The sequence below is a fragment of the Arachis ipaensis genome, chromosome B06, assembly GCF_000816755.2.
Source record: "Arachis ipaensis cultivar K30076 chromosome B06, Araip1.1, whole genome shotgun sequence".
Classification (NCBI taxonomy): domain Eukaryota; kingdom Viridiplantae; phylum Streptophyta; class Magnoliopsida; order Fabales; family Fabaceae; genus Arachis; species Arachis ipaensis.
The window spans coordinates 93746275-93763338 of record NC_029790.2 but is presented as its reverse complement, the minus strand read 5'-3'; the positions used below and the strand labels follow the sequence as shown (position 1 = coordinate 93763338).

General features: G+C 38.0%; 1 long non-coding RNA gene across 1 annotated transcript in view; it reads left to right on the top strand.

Annotated features, from left to right (window-relative positions):
* LOC110263410 overlaps window positions 1–3146 on the top strand; it is a 13257-nt gene extending 10111 nt beyond the window's left edge. The window contains exon 2 of the long non-coding RNA XR_002348983.1: window positions 2956–3146. This is a non-coding gene — a long non-coding RNA (uncharacterized LOC110263410). The remainder of the gene's footprint in view (window positions 1–2955) is intronic.

Genomic DNA, 17064 nt, shown 5'->3' with positions numbered 1-17064 from the left:
TGTTCTTCACTCATATTTTGTCTTCGTTGTCTGGCATAGTCTTGTCAAGTTCGTCGACCACTTCAACGTGAATCTTCCATTGGTATGTTGTCAACTATAATTACTCAAAGAAACATATAAAAATAGTTCTACACTTTTATTTAATGACGAAAAATAAATTACATTAAGTTTTACATTATATTTAGGCGAAATGAGAAGAATGCAAGAAAAGATGGAGGAGAAATGAAGAAATTTTTTTCTATTATGGAGAGATATGGAGTAACCAGTGAAGTGAGAGAGATTAAGAGAAAAAATTGGGAATAATACAATTGACGCAGTAACTTGATGTGAGAGAAATTAACTGATGCAGTAGTGGGAATTAAGTAGTAGAATTCTGTAACTGATGCAGTAACGTGATGCGAGAGAAATTAACGTGGAGAAGTTATATTGAGGTGAACGTGGATGGAAATGAAGTAGTAGAATGCTGTAACTGGAAGTAAGTTATTAAAAAGGATCAAAATGGAAAGAAAAATTGGACACCAAAAATAGGTTTTCCCATTATATATTGTTATAGATATTTTGAAAACTCTAAATCCTAATCCTATGACAATAGAGAAATAAAGGACTAGAATTTAAGATTCTCAAAATTAATATATATAATAGGAGTATTTTAGTCGTTTTCTATAATAAGGATATTGTAGTCATTTTTTATAAAAAATAATATTAATTTAGACCAATTCAAGATTTGATTCACTATTTTTTTGGTCAAATTAATTTGTGTGGCCTAATTTTAACAAAAATAACATGATTTAATCGATTATATATGTTAAATTTTAATTACTAAAAAACATATTTAAAAAAGACGTTTTAAATGTCTTTATGTGAATAGCTCGCGTATGTATATATATATTATAAATAAGTAAATAACTAGTAGTCAACATCTCATAAATTTTATGCCTTTTAGTAAACATACGAGTTCCAATTTTAAAAGCACAACTACTACATAAAAAACCATTTAGAATAGTTCTGACAAAAAAAAATGATTGATTCATATATCATGTATAGGTAAGGAATTATTGTTGAAGGTGTTTGTTAGACCTGGCCAGCAGAGACAATTTCACAAACAATTCACAGAACCAAATGAATTAAAGAACAAGTGTATCAGTAAGAATCGTGGTGTATATGAATTATCAATCAGAAGAGAATGAAGTAAATGGCTATGGAAGTATAGTAAAATATACATACAGTAAAAATTCCCCTTTGGAATAAAGGAAGACTCCACCCTAACAATGTATTTCTTTCATGCCTTCTATCATTTTTCTTTTCTCTGTTTAAATCATTTTTCGACTAAGTTGTTACGTAACTAATTCTGCGTGCTCTCACCAGAAAATTATTTCTGTGTACCATTCTTATTTTACACTTCACAGTCCTTCATTCACACTGGTGGTCTCTTCACTCTTTTGCTCTTTCGCTCTGCTGCTATCTCATTCAGCCCAACTATTTCTTGTTCACTTCCAACTTCCTTTGTTGGGCCAGAGCTAGTGCCAATCATTAGGCTTGAATCAATCACTCCCTCTTCTATAATAACCTTGTCCTCAAAGTCTTCATTAGGGAACATCCGAGAAAGATCTACCCAGCTCATCCAAGTGGCCTCCTCGTGAGGACTCCCCTGCCATTCAATCAAGACTTGCACCTCCTTAGTCTCATAATCAATCTCTAGAATTAGACTATTAATGATGGCTACCAATAGCGATTCATATGGGAGTGACAGAGGAAGATCAAGAATAACAACACTGCTAAAAGGCTCACTCTTGTATTCTTTCGACAAGGAGACATGGAATACAGGGTGGACTACAAGATTTATATTGAATTGAGAGAGTTTTTTAGTAGAAACTTTTAAAAACCTCCAAAATATATTTTATTTATGATAATTTATAAAACTTCCTCTAATAGTTAATTTATAAAATTTAAACTTAACCCCCCAAAAAAAAAACCCTCTTACATACTATTGAGTTTTCAAAACTCATCACCGTGGTAGAGAGGAGAGAAGAGAATGGCGATCGACAAAACCTTAAATTCTCTACTGTCGGTGTAACTGTCGTTGTAGTCACGGGTTCGCCGCCATTGCCGCTACATTTGTCGCAGGAAGCTCATAAATTGAGCCACCTCCTCTATCAACATTATGACTTTAGATCTGGTTACTCTGTAGATACGATTGCTGCTGCAATTTTTGCCGCTGTTATCACCGCAGCTTTTGCTATCATTGCCGCTGTAAAATAACAAGTGAAACACCCTACCATTTAAGTGAGTTTCAGTGTGTCTTAGCAATTTAGCTAACGACCATCAAATGGTATAAGGTTAAGGAAAATCTTAATCTACTAATTATGATAAGCAAGCGGGTGGGCTTTGAGTTGGATATTCGAGCAAGCGTAGAGGTGTAATCCTTTCTATGGTTTCGGGGGATGGTTCGGCGTACAGCGTGAACCAGCCGACGCCTACCTATTCCACATAGCTGGGCTTGTCCTCCGAGACGGGGGATAACGTAATTCCCCCTTCTCCTGGAGAAGGGCCGTCCCTATCTCTAGATCTGGATAAAGGCTCTCTCTCTATCTAAAAGGGTAGTGTGTTACTGTCGAAGTGTCAGACCTTTTCCGATTGATCAAGTTTATCTGTCATGTCTGGCTGTGATACAATTGGTGGAAAACTCTGGGTGGGGCGATCAACTTAATAGAAGAAACTCTGCTGAAGTACGGATTAGGGGTAGCTCCATTGTCGACCAAGGAAAGCAAGTCAGTTGATTGGCAAGCCGACTGATACGGCCCCTTCTTCTGCTGCAAAAGGATTAGATGTCCTCCCATGCTATGGTTCCCTGTGGTCCGAATCCGGTGCCGCATTAAGTTAGGGAGCTGGGCTTTTTTCGCTCCTCTCACATTCGTTCAATGGGGGTGGTGCGAGTTCATAACTCCTTTATAAGAGATTTCTACGGTCGAAAGCTTCTGAATCGAGTCATTGTTTTAGATCTATTTTCTCCTTCGAGTTGTCGCTAGTATTCTTTTTCTTCTCCATATTTCACTTGTCTCTATTTTTCTGCTTCTTTGAAGTTTCAATATTATTTAAATGTGTTAAATGGGTGCTTAATATTATACTTGTTTCGACAATGAAACAATTGTCATTTGGTTATTACATTAATTGGACTCATGATTATAAAATTTTACCATTGTGCGACATCCTGTAAATTGAAATGGAATTAGAAATGAGAATGGCTTATCTAAATATGCTTTTACTTGTTCATTCTTGTCACAATTTCATGTTTTCATATTAAAAGATTTGCAGAAACTCTACTACTTTGGATAATGCTTGCACCAATCTTGTGTCCAAACCATGGAAATACTAGCTACCTAAGTTATTATTAGGAATATTATTTTATATATAGACACAATAAATAGATCATCAGGAATATATATTATATATACACAACCTAACATCTGCTAATTGAAATAATATTCATGTGATAGCAACATCTATTTAAATAAAGTTTGATATTTTTTTAAAAGATAATGAATGAATAAATAAACTAAGTTCTACGGAATTTCTTTTGTAGTATATATATTAACTTCAATTATCTTATTATTTATAAGTGGATTCTAGCTAAATCCCTCTTAAATAAAGGATTTGTCACTCTCTATGACATATTTTATTATGGGTTAAGTACTTTTTTTATCTTTAAGATTTGGGAGTGAAAATCAAATTCATCATTGACCTTTTTTTGTTATTAAAATCATCCTCAACGTTACAAAACATTATAAAATCGTCCTTTTCTACTTCAATTTTATTTTTTTATCAAATTATCCTTAATAATTATTAAAAATAATAAAAATAATATTAAAAAATAAAAACAAAAACACCCCACACCCCAGTATCCCATCGTCATCTCCAGTCTCTCTTCCCTGTTCCCTCGTCATTCTGTTCCTCCTACTATCTTTGAACTCCCCCTCCCCAAACCCCAATTCATCTTCTCTCCTTAAACAAAAACCAAATACGGCAACGACAACATTCAAATTCAACAACAGCAATAACAAATTTAGCATTTTCAGCCAATTCAACAACAATAACCACAAAATAAATCAACAAAAAATTAGATTTAACAATTCAACAATCATCATCAGCTGCAACTTCAGATCCAAAATCAGCAGCAACAGAATTTTTTTATGTTCTTCAAAAATAAAAAAAATAAAAAAAAGGAAGAATGAAAAGAGGAGGAAGGAAGTGACGGTGTAGAACCTACTGCTGCTGGCGTTGGGACTGTCGCAGCTATGGGTGATGGAGCTCAACGCTGACAAGAAGAGCTTTCTCTGCAGCCCGATCTTGATCCGTCCAACGGCCTGTGTGATCTTGCGCGTGGTTAAAGAGGATGCGGTTGCATGTGAAGATCCCGTAAACCTCGCGGTGGCGGAGATGTGGGAGTGTACGGCCTCTAGAAGGTAGAGGGCCAGGGCTCAAGGTTTCAATCTTGGTGCCGAAAGCGAGTCTGCGAAGGTAATCGATGGTGAATAGGCCTGGAACTATGTGCTCGCAGAGTAGGCTGGGAACGGAGCAAGAGAAGCATGTGCGGAGGGAGGAGTCGGAGGGAGCGAAGATAGTGAATGGACCAGTCTAGGCGGTGGAAGCAGTGGTGGTAGTGTCGGAGAGCGACGATGCCGCCGTTGCTAGCTCACGAAAACCGAGATTTGAGAGGATTGGAGGCAGCAGCGCCGTGTGAGAGAAGAACGAGTGTTCTTGGATTCGAAGAGATTAGGAGGAAGGAGATGGGGAGAGAACTCAGAAATTGAGATTGGGGATGAGGGTAGATTAGGAGGAAGGGAATGGGGAGGGAACTCAGAAATTGAGATTGGGGATGAGGGTGGGGTACTGGGGTGCGGGGTGTGGGGTTGGGTTGGGGTGTTTTTGTTTTTATTTTTTTAATATTATTTTTATTAATTGTTAAGAGTAATTTGGTCAAAACAATAAAATTGATGCAGAAAATAGACAATTTTATAACGTTTTGTAACATTAAGGATAATTTTAATAATAAAAAAGGTCGAAGACGAATTTAATTTTCACCCCAAATCTTAGAAACAAAAAAAGTACTTAACCCTTTTATCATTATTTAAAGGAATATTGAAGGAATTTAATTGAATAATTATAATTAATATTAACCAGACTTTGGATAATCACATAGCCAACTAGAGGAAATTAAAATCACTAACTTTATTTTTTTTGAATTAACCATTAACTACTTAAACAATGCTAATAATATTTTGGGTTTGAATTAGATTTACTACTAGAGGCCACCACAAATATTTTCTCCTTCATGTTTCATTGGCTTGTCTGAATATGCTTTTATTTATTCTCTGTTTCACAGTTTTTTTATTTTATTTTTATGGTGATGTTGTGCGGTCTTTTAAATTATGCAAATTGAGTATTATATTATGCAACCATAATTCAAAGGCAATCTGCTTTCTATCTCTTTTCTTACTCATTTCCTTCCACCTTTTTATCCTATTTTTGGATTAACCTCATGCATAATATAAACTCTGGTTGCTCTACTGTTCTTAGGTGATTTGATATAATTGTAACTATGTTTTGAAGGAATTGTTGAGGGACTCCAATCAAAATTCTTTCAGTAGAAGAAATCATGTGAAGATAAAAATAACCATTTTATTTCTTGTTATTACCTTTTTGTTTGTTTCTGGTTTTAATTTCATTAATTGTTAGTGGTGATGATGTTATTAATTAATAGTATTTATTTATTGGAACATATTTTATATGGGAAGACAGCCACTAATAATAATAGCAGAGGCAGAGCTTTGTACTGAAGTTGGAATAAGAAAGTTCAAACAAATTCCAACCAGAAGCATTCCTTCTCCTATTTCTGCTTTTCCACTTCACCAAAAAGGTCTCTTCTTCACTATTAATTATTATATATAATACTATGTTATATGTATCTTTCTATTAGTTATTATATACATCTATCTTTACCAACTCTACACTCTTACACTTTATAAAGTAATAATGTTATAATAAACATATATGGATGTTTAGAGTAGTGTTCTGAACTCGTGAGAGTTTGTGTTTTGCAGGGTCCTGAGCAGAATGCATTGGGTAATTTGCTTGTGTTCTCTTAATTGGCATATTTGCTAGGGTTAGTCTTGATTGGTTGTGGATGATAGGTAAAGGTTCATTCTAGTTTCTAATGCTCCACCAACTATACCTCTATATTTAGTTGTATTTTTATATTCCACACTCAGGTTCTCTAACCTTTTAAGTTTAGAATCATCATAATTTGTGTTAATATATATGTTAGACTTTGTTTAATCATATGTTTATTTACGTGATTACCGATTTCGTACACGTTACTAAATAGATGAGGAAAGAATAATGCAGAAGAAATTAATATTAATTGGTTTAATTTAGTATCATAACTACTTGTAGAGCAATTGGTAATTGACTCTCTAATTGATGTCACTACACTAGAAGGATAACTTAATATTAATGATATTTAAGCATTTGTATTTGATACAGTAAGAAGTGTACTATTTTAGTGATTACTAGTTTACAGAGGTTTTCTACTGAAACTGCTACAACTCCTCTTTCTCTTTCTCTCCCTCTCCGTATAAGAGTTCTTTGATTTTTGGTTACTTCACATAATGGATTTGTCAGATTTCACAGCCTTCTTTCGTTTTCAGTATCTTACAAGCCGTCTTCAGGTCCATACATGCTAAAGTTCTTCAGGTTAGTATATTCATTTCTATTTGAAATCTATGCCTTTTGAATCCAGGTTAACTTAATTTAGTTTGAAAATTATTGGCTTTACCTCATAACACCCTTTGGAATTTTTTTTCCTGTATCTTTCATGAGAATTGTGATTCATTTACGGGTAGCAGGCCATGTTAATCTGTTTTGATTGGATTAGCTTAACTTTGAAGCTTACAGTTGTGTATTAAATTTAATTAGATTATCTTATTTTTTGGTGATTTTATGGAATTCCTGAACTAAATTGGTGCTTAAGACTTCTCTTTGAATGTGTTTACTGTTTTTTATGGAGACATTGATACGCAAAAATTAGAATATTAACGCGCAACCGGCAAGTATACCGGATCGTATCAAGTAGTAAAACTCACCGGAGTGAGGTCGATCCCACGGAGATTGGTGGATTAAACAACTTTAGTTAAATGGTATTTTAGTTAAGCGAACAATGTTTTGATTTCATGATATTTGAATGTTCAAAAGAAATTTCAAAGAATTAAATGACAAGAAAATTTAAGAACTAAAGTAAGGAAAGCAATTAAAATGACCGAAAGTAAATAATGGAGACTTAGATTGCAAGAAACTTAAATGACATCAAAAGTAGGTCGCAAGAAAGTAGAGTGCTGAATTGTAGAGAGCGGAGAAGTAAATTGCAAACAATTGAAACTGAAGTTAAATAGCAGGAAAGTTAAATTGCTTGAATGTAAAAGGGAATTGGGTAATGGGTATTCAAAATAACTAAAGAGCAAAAGAAATGAGAATTAATGATGGGAGAGATCATTAGGGATCGGAGATAAGAAAAATAAAATAGAAGACCGGTGAGAAAAAGTAAGGAGTAAAAATGCTAGTGTAATAGAAAAATCTCTAAGTGTCAAAAAGTCCCTTAAAGTATCAAACTCTTCTCTATTTATACTACTCCTAAAACTCCTTCAGAGATCTTCAATTGGGCTAGCAATGTGGGCTTTATCCTTGTTAAATTCTTGGCTCAGTGGAAGATGTAAATAGAAGAAGCGTTGCTCAACAGGGAGAGAGAGGCTCATTCATAATGCTCCTGGCCCAATGAGGGCGTTACTGGCAAACACGCCAGTGTGAATGCACGTTGACAACGTGCTCATGAGTTTCCTGGGCTTGGAGTTTTGTGCTGGGCGTTGTTAGCCCAAGTTGTTGCTAACAACTTGGCTTTCCTTCTTCTTGGCTCTACTTTGCATGCCTAATGTTACCCAGAATTCGAGTGTCAATACTCTGCTTCAATATGGACTATCATACATCATTGGAAAGATTAGAATGTCTTCTTTCTAATGCACTTAGAATCATCTCAATTGGATTTTCCTATCTCAAGTTATGCTTCCTCAAAGAAGGTAAGGTCAGGCTGCCAAGTTTGTTGAAGTTGTTGCTGAACACGCACCCTCTCTTCCAAGTTGGCAACGTGCCAAACCTCCCAGGGATGAGACATGGGGCTGGCGTTGTTGCTAAACACGCCCCCTTGTTGGCATGTTGGCAACGTGCTCGATGCTTCCCTCCAGGGCTGCCTTCTAGCCTTCAACTTTGCTTGCTACGTTGCCTAGGAACACGCCTATAGAGCTTGGCATTAGCAACGTGCTCGAACTCTTTCCTGGCCCAGCATCCTTGCTTGCCCGCATTGTCACCAAACACTTCCTTGTTGGTGGCGTTGGCAACGTGCTAGAGTCTTGAGATTGCCCTCCAGGGTTGCCTTCTAGCTTCCAACCTTGCTTGCAACGTTGCCCCTAAACACGCCTTTGGACTCTGGCGTTGGCAACGTGCTGGCTCCCTTTCCTGGACAGCCTCCTTGCTTGGCGTTGCTTGCCTACGTTACTATCAAGCACGCCCCTGCATCTCTTGGCTCGCAACGTGCTCGAACTCATGGTTGGCCCAAGATCTTGCTTGTTGCGTTGTCAATGAACACGCCTTCAGAACTTGGCGTTGGCAACGTGCATGCTTCTTCTCCTGGGTTAGCTTCTTGCTTGGCGTTTTCTTGGAACACGCCCATGCTCTCCCAGTCCAACAACGTGCTTGAGTTTCCTTATGGTACCAAGCTTTGCTTGCTACGTTGCCTTGGAAAACGCCAATGGAAGCTGGCGTTGGCAACGTGCTCGAGTGGAGGTCAGGGGTGCCTTGAGTGGGTGCCTAGCGTTGGTTTGAAACACGCCAATGAAAGCTGGCGTTGGTAATGTGCTCGAGCTTCCCTAGCTCCTCTCCAAGGCCTTGCTTTCTTGCTGCGTTGCTTGCCAGCGTTGTTCACAAGCACGCCTTTGTTCCAGCATGGTAGTAACGTGCTCGAACCTCTTCATGGCACTAAACTTTGTTTGCTGCGTTGCCTTGGAGAACGCCAATGAACCTCCAAGTTGGCAATGTCCTTGTGGCTGCCTTCTTGCTCCAAGCTTTGCTTACTACGTTGCCATTGCACACGCCTTTAGAATCCAGCGTTGGCAACGTGCTAGCCTCCTTCCCTGGACTAAGTCTTGCCTCCTGGCGTTATTGCCAAGCACTCAAGTAGAAGTGCAAGTTGGCAACGTGCAAACTCTTCTAGGATCTCTCTCCAGGGCTGCTGGCGTTATCATCAAACACGCCACTGGTAGCCCAAGTTGGCAACGTGCTATCCTCTGCTTCTTTGCCAAGCTTGATGTATCTTTAAGCCTTCTGGCTCTAATTCTTGCTCCATTATTTTCTAGCTTCATCACCTAGCATAAACCAAAGAAAATTCCCCAAAGTTTTGCCATCTTATGAAATAAATTTCAAGGGAATCATTCACATCAACTTGTTTATAAACTCCTTGAATATTTGCATGAATTTGGCCAACATTTTACCTAGTTCTTGGTGTTTTAATGCATGGAGGTAAAACTCATAAAAATGCTTGTTTATTTCAAAGATAATGAATGAAACTAAGCTAAAACTAACTAAACTGACTAGCTAATATAGCAAATATGCGAATGCATCACAACACCAAACTTAAAATATTGCTTGTCCTCAAGCAAGAGATAAAATAATTTGACAAAAGAGTTTAAGATGCAAGAATTTAATGTCTTAATAGAGAAGAATTCTTCCATGAAATATGTCATCCTCAATTGTGTAGTCATCTGTTTAGTGCAACTGATCAAGGCTAATCCAAATTCTTAGTTGAAATGCTTGCTCCAATACTAGGTTGGTTAATTTCACTAGACTCTTTTTCTATACCTTAGCACATAATCCTTAAGCTATTCTTTTCTCTACTTCTCTTTTCTCCCTTTTTTTTTTCAATTTTCCTTTGTTTTAATTGAGCTAAAAATCTTGTCTTAAGGCGGCTCTTTAGCATAAGCTTTCAATCAACAATCCCAAACCAGTTGGTTTAATTTGTTAAGTGTTGAAGCACTCTTAAAGATTTACTAACTCAAGCCTCTCTCCTTAACACATTCAATCACAGGCATATAACATTGAAATTTTATTTAGATAGTGGTGTCCAGCACCTCTTTGGATTGCTAAATGTTCTGTTATAGAGCTACTCTTGAATGTGAGTTTTCAATCGATAATCTCGAGTTAGTTAACTCAAGTTACCGGGTGATGAAGCACCCCTCGGATTTACTAGCCCAAGTATGTCTCCCAACATCAATCACCACAGACACATATCCAAATTTTGTCATTGATGCCTAGCCTTTCATTCTTTGTTCTTTGTTTTCTTTATTTCTCTTTTTCTGCTCTTCAAAATTTTGTGTATTACTCCATTGTCAAGGATCTTTATGCTTCTAACTTCTTGAGTCTTATAACCCTTAACGAACTAGTTTTGTGTAAGCAAGCATCTTAACTCCTTTTGATTTCTTGAGCTCTTGATTCGTTCACAATGAAAGCATATATGTACTAACACTTTGTATCAGACAATCTTGTTCTCCTAGGCTAGATTTCTCTCTGTCTTTGTTCAAACTACATCTTTTATTCCATTGACAAGTAAAAGTATTTAAGACAAGCAAACATTCCAAGCATGTGAGTGATACATGGAATAAGCAACATAACTGAGAATGCATAAAGGAAAACAACTTAGAAGGTATACCATGTTTCAGACATACATCTTCTTTATTTAATAAAGTACTAAAGAAAAGAACTTCACCACCTTTAGTCTTTTTGTCCCTTTCCTTTGCCTTTTGGATATTCTTTCTTTTTCTTTCTTATTTCTGCTTGTTGTTTTGTTGTTGAGTCCTCCTCTTCTCTTTTCCATATTCCTGAGCTTATCATCCTCTCCTTTAGCCTCTCAGCATTAAATTTTACCCTTGCAATTTCCTGCTTTTCTAATATCTTGTGCGCATCATTAAATTTTTGGATTTGTGGGTTGAGCACTGGGAGTGTTCCACAAAGGTAGCTGAGTTTTTCTTGGATGCATATATCATAATCAATTCTGTCTCTATGTCTAGCCTCCTTGAATATTCTGCTTTCATTGAATTCTCTGTGAAATGTGTCTTGTCTAGCCTCCATCCTATGGAGGAGCTCCTTTTGCTGAGCTTGCTCTTTCCTTAGTTGAGCTTGTTCTTGTATTACCTTCTCCATGGATCTTCCATATTCAGCAGCTGAGTTGTTGATGACTTCACACATCTTGTCATATTGTTCTTGTTGTAGTTCCATCATATGTGTTTGATATTCACTTTGCTGACCCATCCATTGAACTTGAACTTCTCTTTGTTGATTCATTATTTGCCAAAAGTCCCTTTGTTGTTGAGCTTGTTCCTCTTGGCTTCTTTGAATTTGTGAATATTTCCCAGAGATTCCTTCCAAAGCGGCTTGGAGTTGATTCATGTTCAAAGTGCTCAGTTCTTCCATTCCTTGGTGCTCTTCCTCTTGTCTTGTTTCTTTCCTTTTTTTTTTCTTGCTAAAGGTTGCCTCTCAAATTGGGTTGTGGTGACAAATTCCAATCTTTCCTTGGTGAGAGGCTTTCCAATAGATGCCACATCAGTTTCTTCAAATTCTTCGAGAGGCACTCTAGCTTCTTCACATAAGCGCAGAATAGTACTAGGATATCCTAGCCAACTGTCCTGTTTGACCTTCTCGGCTATGTCAATGATGTTCTTGGCTATGATTTTTCCAACATTGATCTCCCCTCCTTTCATTATGCAGTGGATCATTATTGCTCTATTCACTGTCACTTCGGAATTATTTGAAGTAGGGATTAATGATCTCCTCACTATGTCATGCCATCCTTTTGCTTGAGGTATGAGATCACCTCTTCTGAGTTTGAGTGGTTGTCTTTGTGAATCCAACACCCAATCCGTGCCTACTTTGCACAGGTCACCTAGCACATTTACATATCTTGGATTATTTTCAACTCTTTCCTCATAGCTAGCTTGTTTGAACCGTTTTGGTTTGACCTTTAGCACCCTGTTGATGGTGTCTGGACTAAAGTCAACAGTCACCCCTCTTACATAGCTCATGTATGGCTCTTCATCGTCAAATTCTCTTATCACATTAGTGTAAAACTCATGGATGAGAACCATGCTTACTTCTTGAGGTTGATTACAGAGAAGCTCCCATCCCCTCTTTCTAATTATTTTTTGTATCTCAGAGTATTCCTCCTTTCTCAGCTTGAAAGGTAACTCCGGGACAACGTCTTTGCCTGTCATCCAACTAAAGATGCGCTCATTGTGTTTGGATTTGAACCTTCTTCGATCAAAGGACAAGCATAAAGAAAATGTTTATGAAGGGGGTGTAGATGGATATGGCTACAAGGTAAGAAAATACAAGCTTGAAAGTGATTGTGAGAGGGAATGAAGAAGGGGGTGGTTCGGGTAGGCTAGGGGAAATGGTGCATCCTAATTTTTGCTGAGCAATTCTTAGGATCAAGGCCAAAATCTGTGAAGCAAGGATGATTAAAGGGTTGAGTGTGATTTCGGCTGAGGTGAATTGATGAAGTGTGGGGATGGAGAATGGTATATATAAGTGAGGGCAAAGTGAGTTTTGATGAGAGTGGTTGGAGTGGTTAAAGTGATATTTATGATAGGGGAATGGTCTTGAAGGTTCGGTCAAGGCATGGGAAACATGAATCTTCTTTGCCTAATGCATGCTAAGGTGTTTTCCTCAATGCACACAATCCAAGGTATATATGGATGTACAAAACCCAAGGCACATGTGACTTCTCCTTTCTTGTGTGTGTGCCCGTGATCCTTACTTCAAGATTCTCCCATCACTTCTTTCTTTCACTTCTCTGCAGCAAGAATACAAAGGCTTTAGAATTTCTTGTAATTGGACTCATACTAAAAACATTCAACGAGATCATAAAATATATATTTTTTTATTGATTGCTTCCATATCACTAAAAGAAATAACTACACTGCTGCTCCATGGTCTAGCATTTTCGTGTATGTATGGACACCAAACTTAGTTTGTGACTAAGTGTTGTAAAAAGAAACTTCAAGATTGATCACACCAAACTTAGTGCCTTGCATACACTATGTGCTAGTTCACTCTTTATTCTCTTAGATGTATATGATGCAACCTCTCATTATTGATCACTAAAGCATGAAAATAAAAGACTCCTGTGCATGGGTTGCCTCCCATGAAGCGCTTGTTTATTGTCCTTAGCTTGACATTGCAGCTCTTTTGCTCATGTTAATAAGTGCACATTTTCTTCCTTGCTCCAGGGGCCACCAAGATAGAGCTTCACCCTATGACCATTGACTGTGAATGTCTCCTTTGAGGCTTCATCAAATAATTCCACATAACCATAAGGAGAAACTCTTGTGATAGTGTATGGACCAGTCCATTTGGATCTAAGCTTTCCAGGAAAAATTTTTAGCCTAGAGTTGAAGAGTAACACTTTTTGGCCTGGTTCAAATGTTCTTGGAGAGATCTTCTTATCATGCCACCTTTTTGCCCTTTCCTTGTATATTCTTGCATTCTCATATGCTTCAAGTCTAAATTTCTCCAACTCATTAAGTTGCAATAGTCTCTTCTCTCCTGCTGCTTGGGCATCAAGATTTAGAAGTTTTGTGGCCCAAAAAGCTTTGTGTTCAAGCTCTACAGGTAAATGGCATGCTTTCCCACACACCAACTGAAATGGAGATCTCCCTATGGGGGTTTTGAATGCTGTCCTATATGCCCAAAGTGCATCATCCAGCTTCCTTGCCCAATCCTTTCTCGTTGCTCCCACAATTTCTCCAAAATTCTCTTTAACTCTCTGTTTGCAAGTTCAGCTTGTCCGTTTGTCTGTGGGTGATAAGGTGTGGCTACCTTGTGGGTTATTCCATATCCATGGAGGAGGGAGTTCAATTCTTTGTTACAAAAGTGGCTTCCTCCATCGCTTATAAGTCCCTTTGGCACCCCAAACCCAGTGAAGATGTTTTTCCTTAGAAATTGCAATACCACATTAGCATCACATGTAGTGGTGGCTATTGCCTCTACCCATTTTGAAACATATTCTACTGCCACCAAGATGTATTTGAATGTGTAGGATGGATGGAAGGGTCCCATGAAGTCTATTCCCCATAAATCAAAGAGTTCCATTTCCAAAATGAACTTTTGAGGCATCTCATTCTTCTTTTTCAAGCCTCCTGTTCTTTGGCATTCATTGCAGTGACTCACAAAATCTCTAGCATCCTTGAAGATAGAAAGCCAATAGAACCCACTTTGGAGGACCTTTGCAGCAGTCCTTTCAGCTCCAAAATGACCACCATAGCTTGAATTGTGGAATGCCATAGTATGTCCTTCATCTCAACTTCTGGTACACTTCTTCTAATCATTCCATCTGGGCATCTTTTGAATAGGAAGGGTTCATCCCACAAGAATAACTTAGCCTCATGTAGCAGCTTCTTAACTTGTTACCTTGTATACTCTTGTGGAATACTCCTTCCTGCTTTGTAGTTGGCCATGTCTGCAAACCAAGGAGTTTGTTGGATTTGCAAGAGGTACTCATCTGGGAAATTCTCATTCACTGGTTGAGAAGTATCTTGACTTGTCCCTTGTGGAAACCTTGATAGATGGTCAGCAACTTGATTCTCACTACCCTTTCTGTTCTTGATCTCAATGTCAAATTTTTGTAGAAGCAATATCCATCTAATTAGCCTTGGTTTGGCATCCTGTTTTGACATTAGATACTTAAGAGCAGCATGATCAGTATAAACTAAAATTTTGGATCCAATCAGATATTGCCTAAACTTATCAAAAGCATACACCACAGCTAGCAGCTCTTTCTCCGTTGTGGTGTAATTTCTTTGAGCTTCATTCAATACTTTGCTTGCATAGTAGATGACATGGTGCTTCTTGTCCTTCCTCTGTCCCAGCACAGCACCAATTGCAAGGTCACTTGCATCACACATAAGTTCAAAAGGTAATCCCCAACTTGGGGGTGTGATAATTGGTGCTGTGGTGAGCTTAGCTTTTAGAGTTTCAAAGGCCTGTTTACATTCATCATCAAAGGAGAAAGGATTGCTCACCACAAGTAGATTGCTTAGTGGTTTTGCTATTTTAGAAAAATCTTTGATGAATCTTCTATAGAATTCAGCATGGCCCAAGAAACTTCTAACAGCTTTTACATTTGTTGGTAGTGGAAGTTTTTCTATAATCTCTACTTTTGCCTTGTCCACCTCTATACCCTTTCTTGAAATTTTGTGACCAAGAACAATTCCTTCGGGTACCATAAAATGGCATTTCTCCCAGTTCAAAACCAAATTGGTTTCTTGGCACCTTTTCAAGACTAAGGTAAGATGGTGCAAGCAAGTATTGAAAGAATCACCAAAAACGGAAAAATCATCCATAAAAACTTCAATAAATTTTTCTACCATGTCTGAGAAGATTGATAACATGCATCTCTGAAAGGTAGCTGGGGCATTACACAATCCGAATGGCATTCTCCTGTAAGCAAAGACTCCAAAAGGGCAGGTGAAGGAGGTCTTCTCTTGATCCATGGGATCAACTACTATTTGGTTATATCCAGAGTATCCGTCAAGAAAACAGTAATAAGCATGGCCAGCCAGCCTTTCCAGCATCTGGTCAATGAAAGGGAGGGGGAAATGGTCCTTTCATGTGGCATCATTCAGCCTCCTATAGTCAATGCACATCCTCCATCCAGTCACTGTTCTTGTTGGAATAAGCTCGTTCTTCTCATTGACAATGACAGTCATCCCACCTTTCTTTGGTACTACTTGAACTGGGCTAACCCATGAATTGTCAGAGATAGGATAAATGATCCCAGCTTTACATAGCTTCAGTACTTCTTTTTGGACCACCTCTTTCATTGTGGGATTTAATCTTCTTTGAGGTTGTACCACTGGTTTAGAATTTTCCTCCAAGAGAATTTTGTGCATACATATGGCAGGGCTTATGCCCTTCAAGTCATTAATGGTCCATCCCAATGCATCTTTGTGAGCTCTTAATACCACAAGGAGTTTTTCTTCTTCCTCTGCACTCAATGTAGAGTTGATGATTACTGGGAAGCTGTCCTCTTCACCAAGGAATGCATATTTAAGATGAGGGGGTAATGGTTTCAACTCTTGTTGTGGTGCCTCTTCTTTTTTTGATTCACTTGGTTCCTCTGGTGCTTCCAATTTGTTCTCTTCTTGTTCTTGGATGTCCTGGACTTCCTCCTGTTTCACTTGATTATTTGTTTCAAATACTTCTTCAACCAAAGAATCCACCACATCAACCCTCATGCAACTCTCTTTCTCAGCGGGGTATTGCATTGCTTTGAAGACATTTATGGTCATTTGCTCATCATGTACTCTGAAAATCATTTCTCCCTTTTCCACATCAATGATTGTTCTTGCTGTAGCCAAAAAGGGTCTACCAAGGATAATTGAGTTGCTCCCCTCTTCATCCATATCTAGGACCACAAAATCGGCTGGGAATATAAAATTGCCCACTTTTAACAAGAGATTCTCCACTACTCCATTTGGTATTTTGAGAGATCTGTCAGCTAGCTGTAGTGATATCCTTGTAGGTTTAACCTCTTCGATCATTAGCTTCTTCATCATGGCAAGAGGCATTAAGTTGATGCTTGCTCCCAGGTCACAAAGTGATTTATCAATGGCCATGTTCCCAATTGTGCATGGTATGAGGAAGCTGCATGGGTCCTTGAGTTTTGGTGGCAGTCCCTTTTGAATGATGGCACTACACTCTTGAGTGAGGAGCACGGTTTCTTTCTCCTGCCAGCTTCTCTTCTTAGTGATCAATTCTTTAAGAAACTTAGCATATAATGGCATTTGCTCCAAAGATTTGGCTAGTGGAATGTTAATTTCAAGCTTCTTGAAGATCTCTAAAAATTTTGGGAATTGCTGGTCTCTCATTCCTTTGTGTAACCTTGTTGGGTAAGGGAGGTTGGGTGCATAAGCT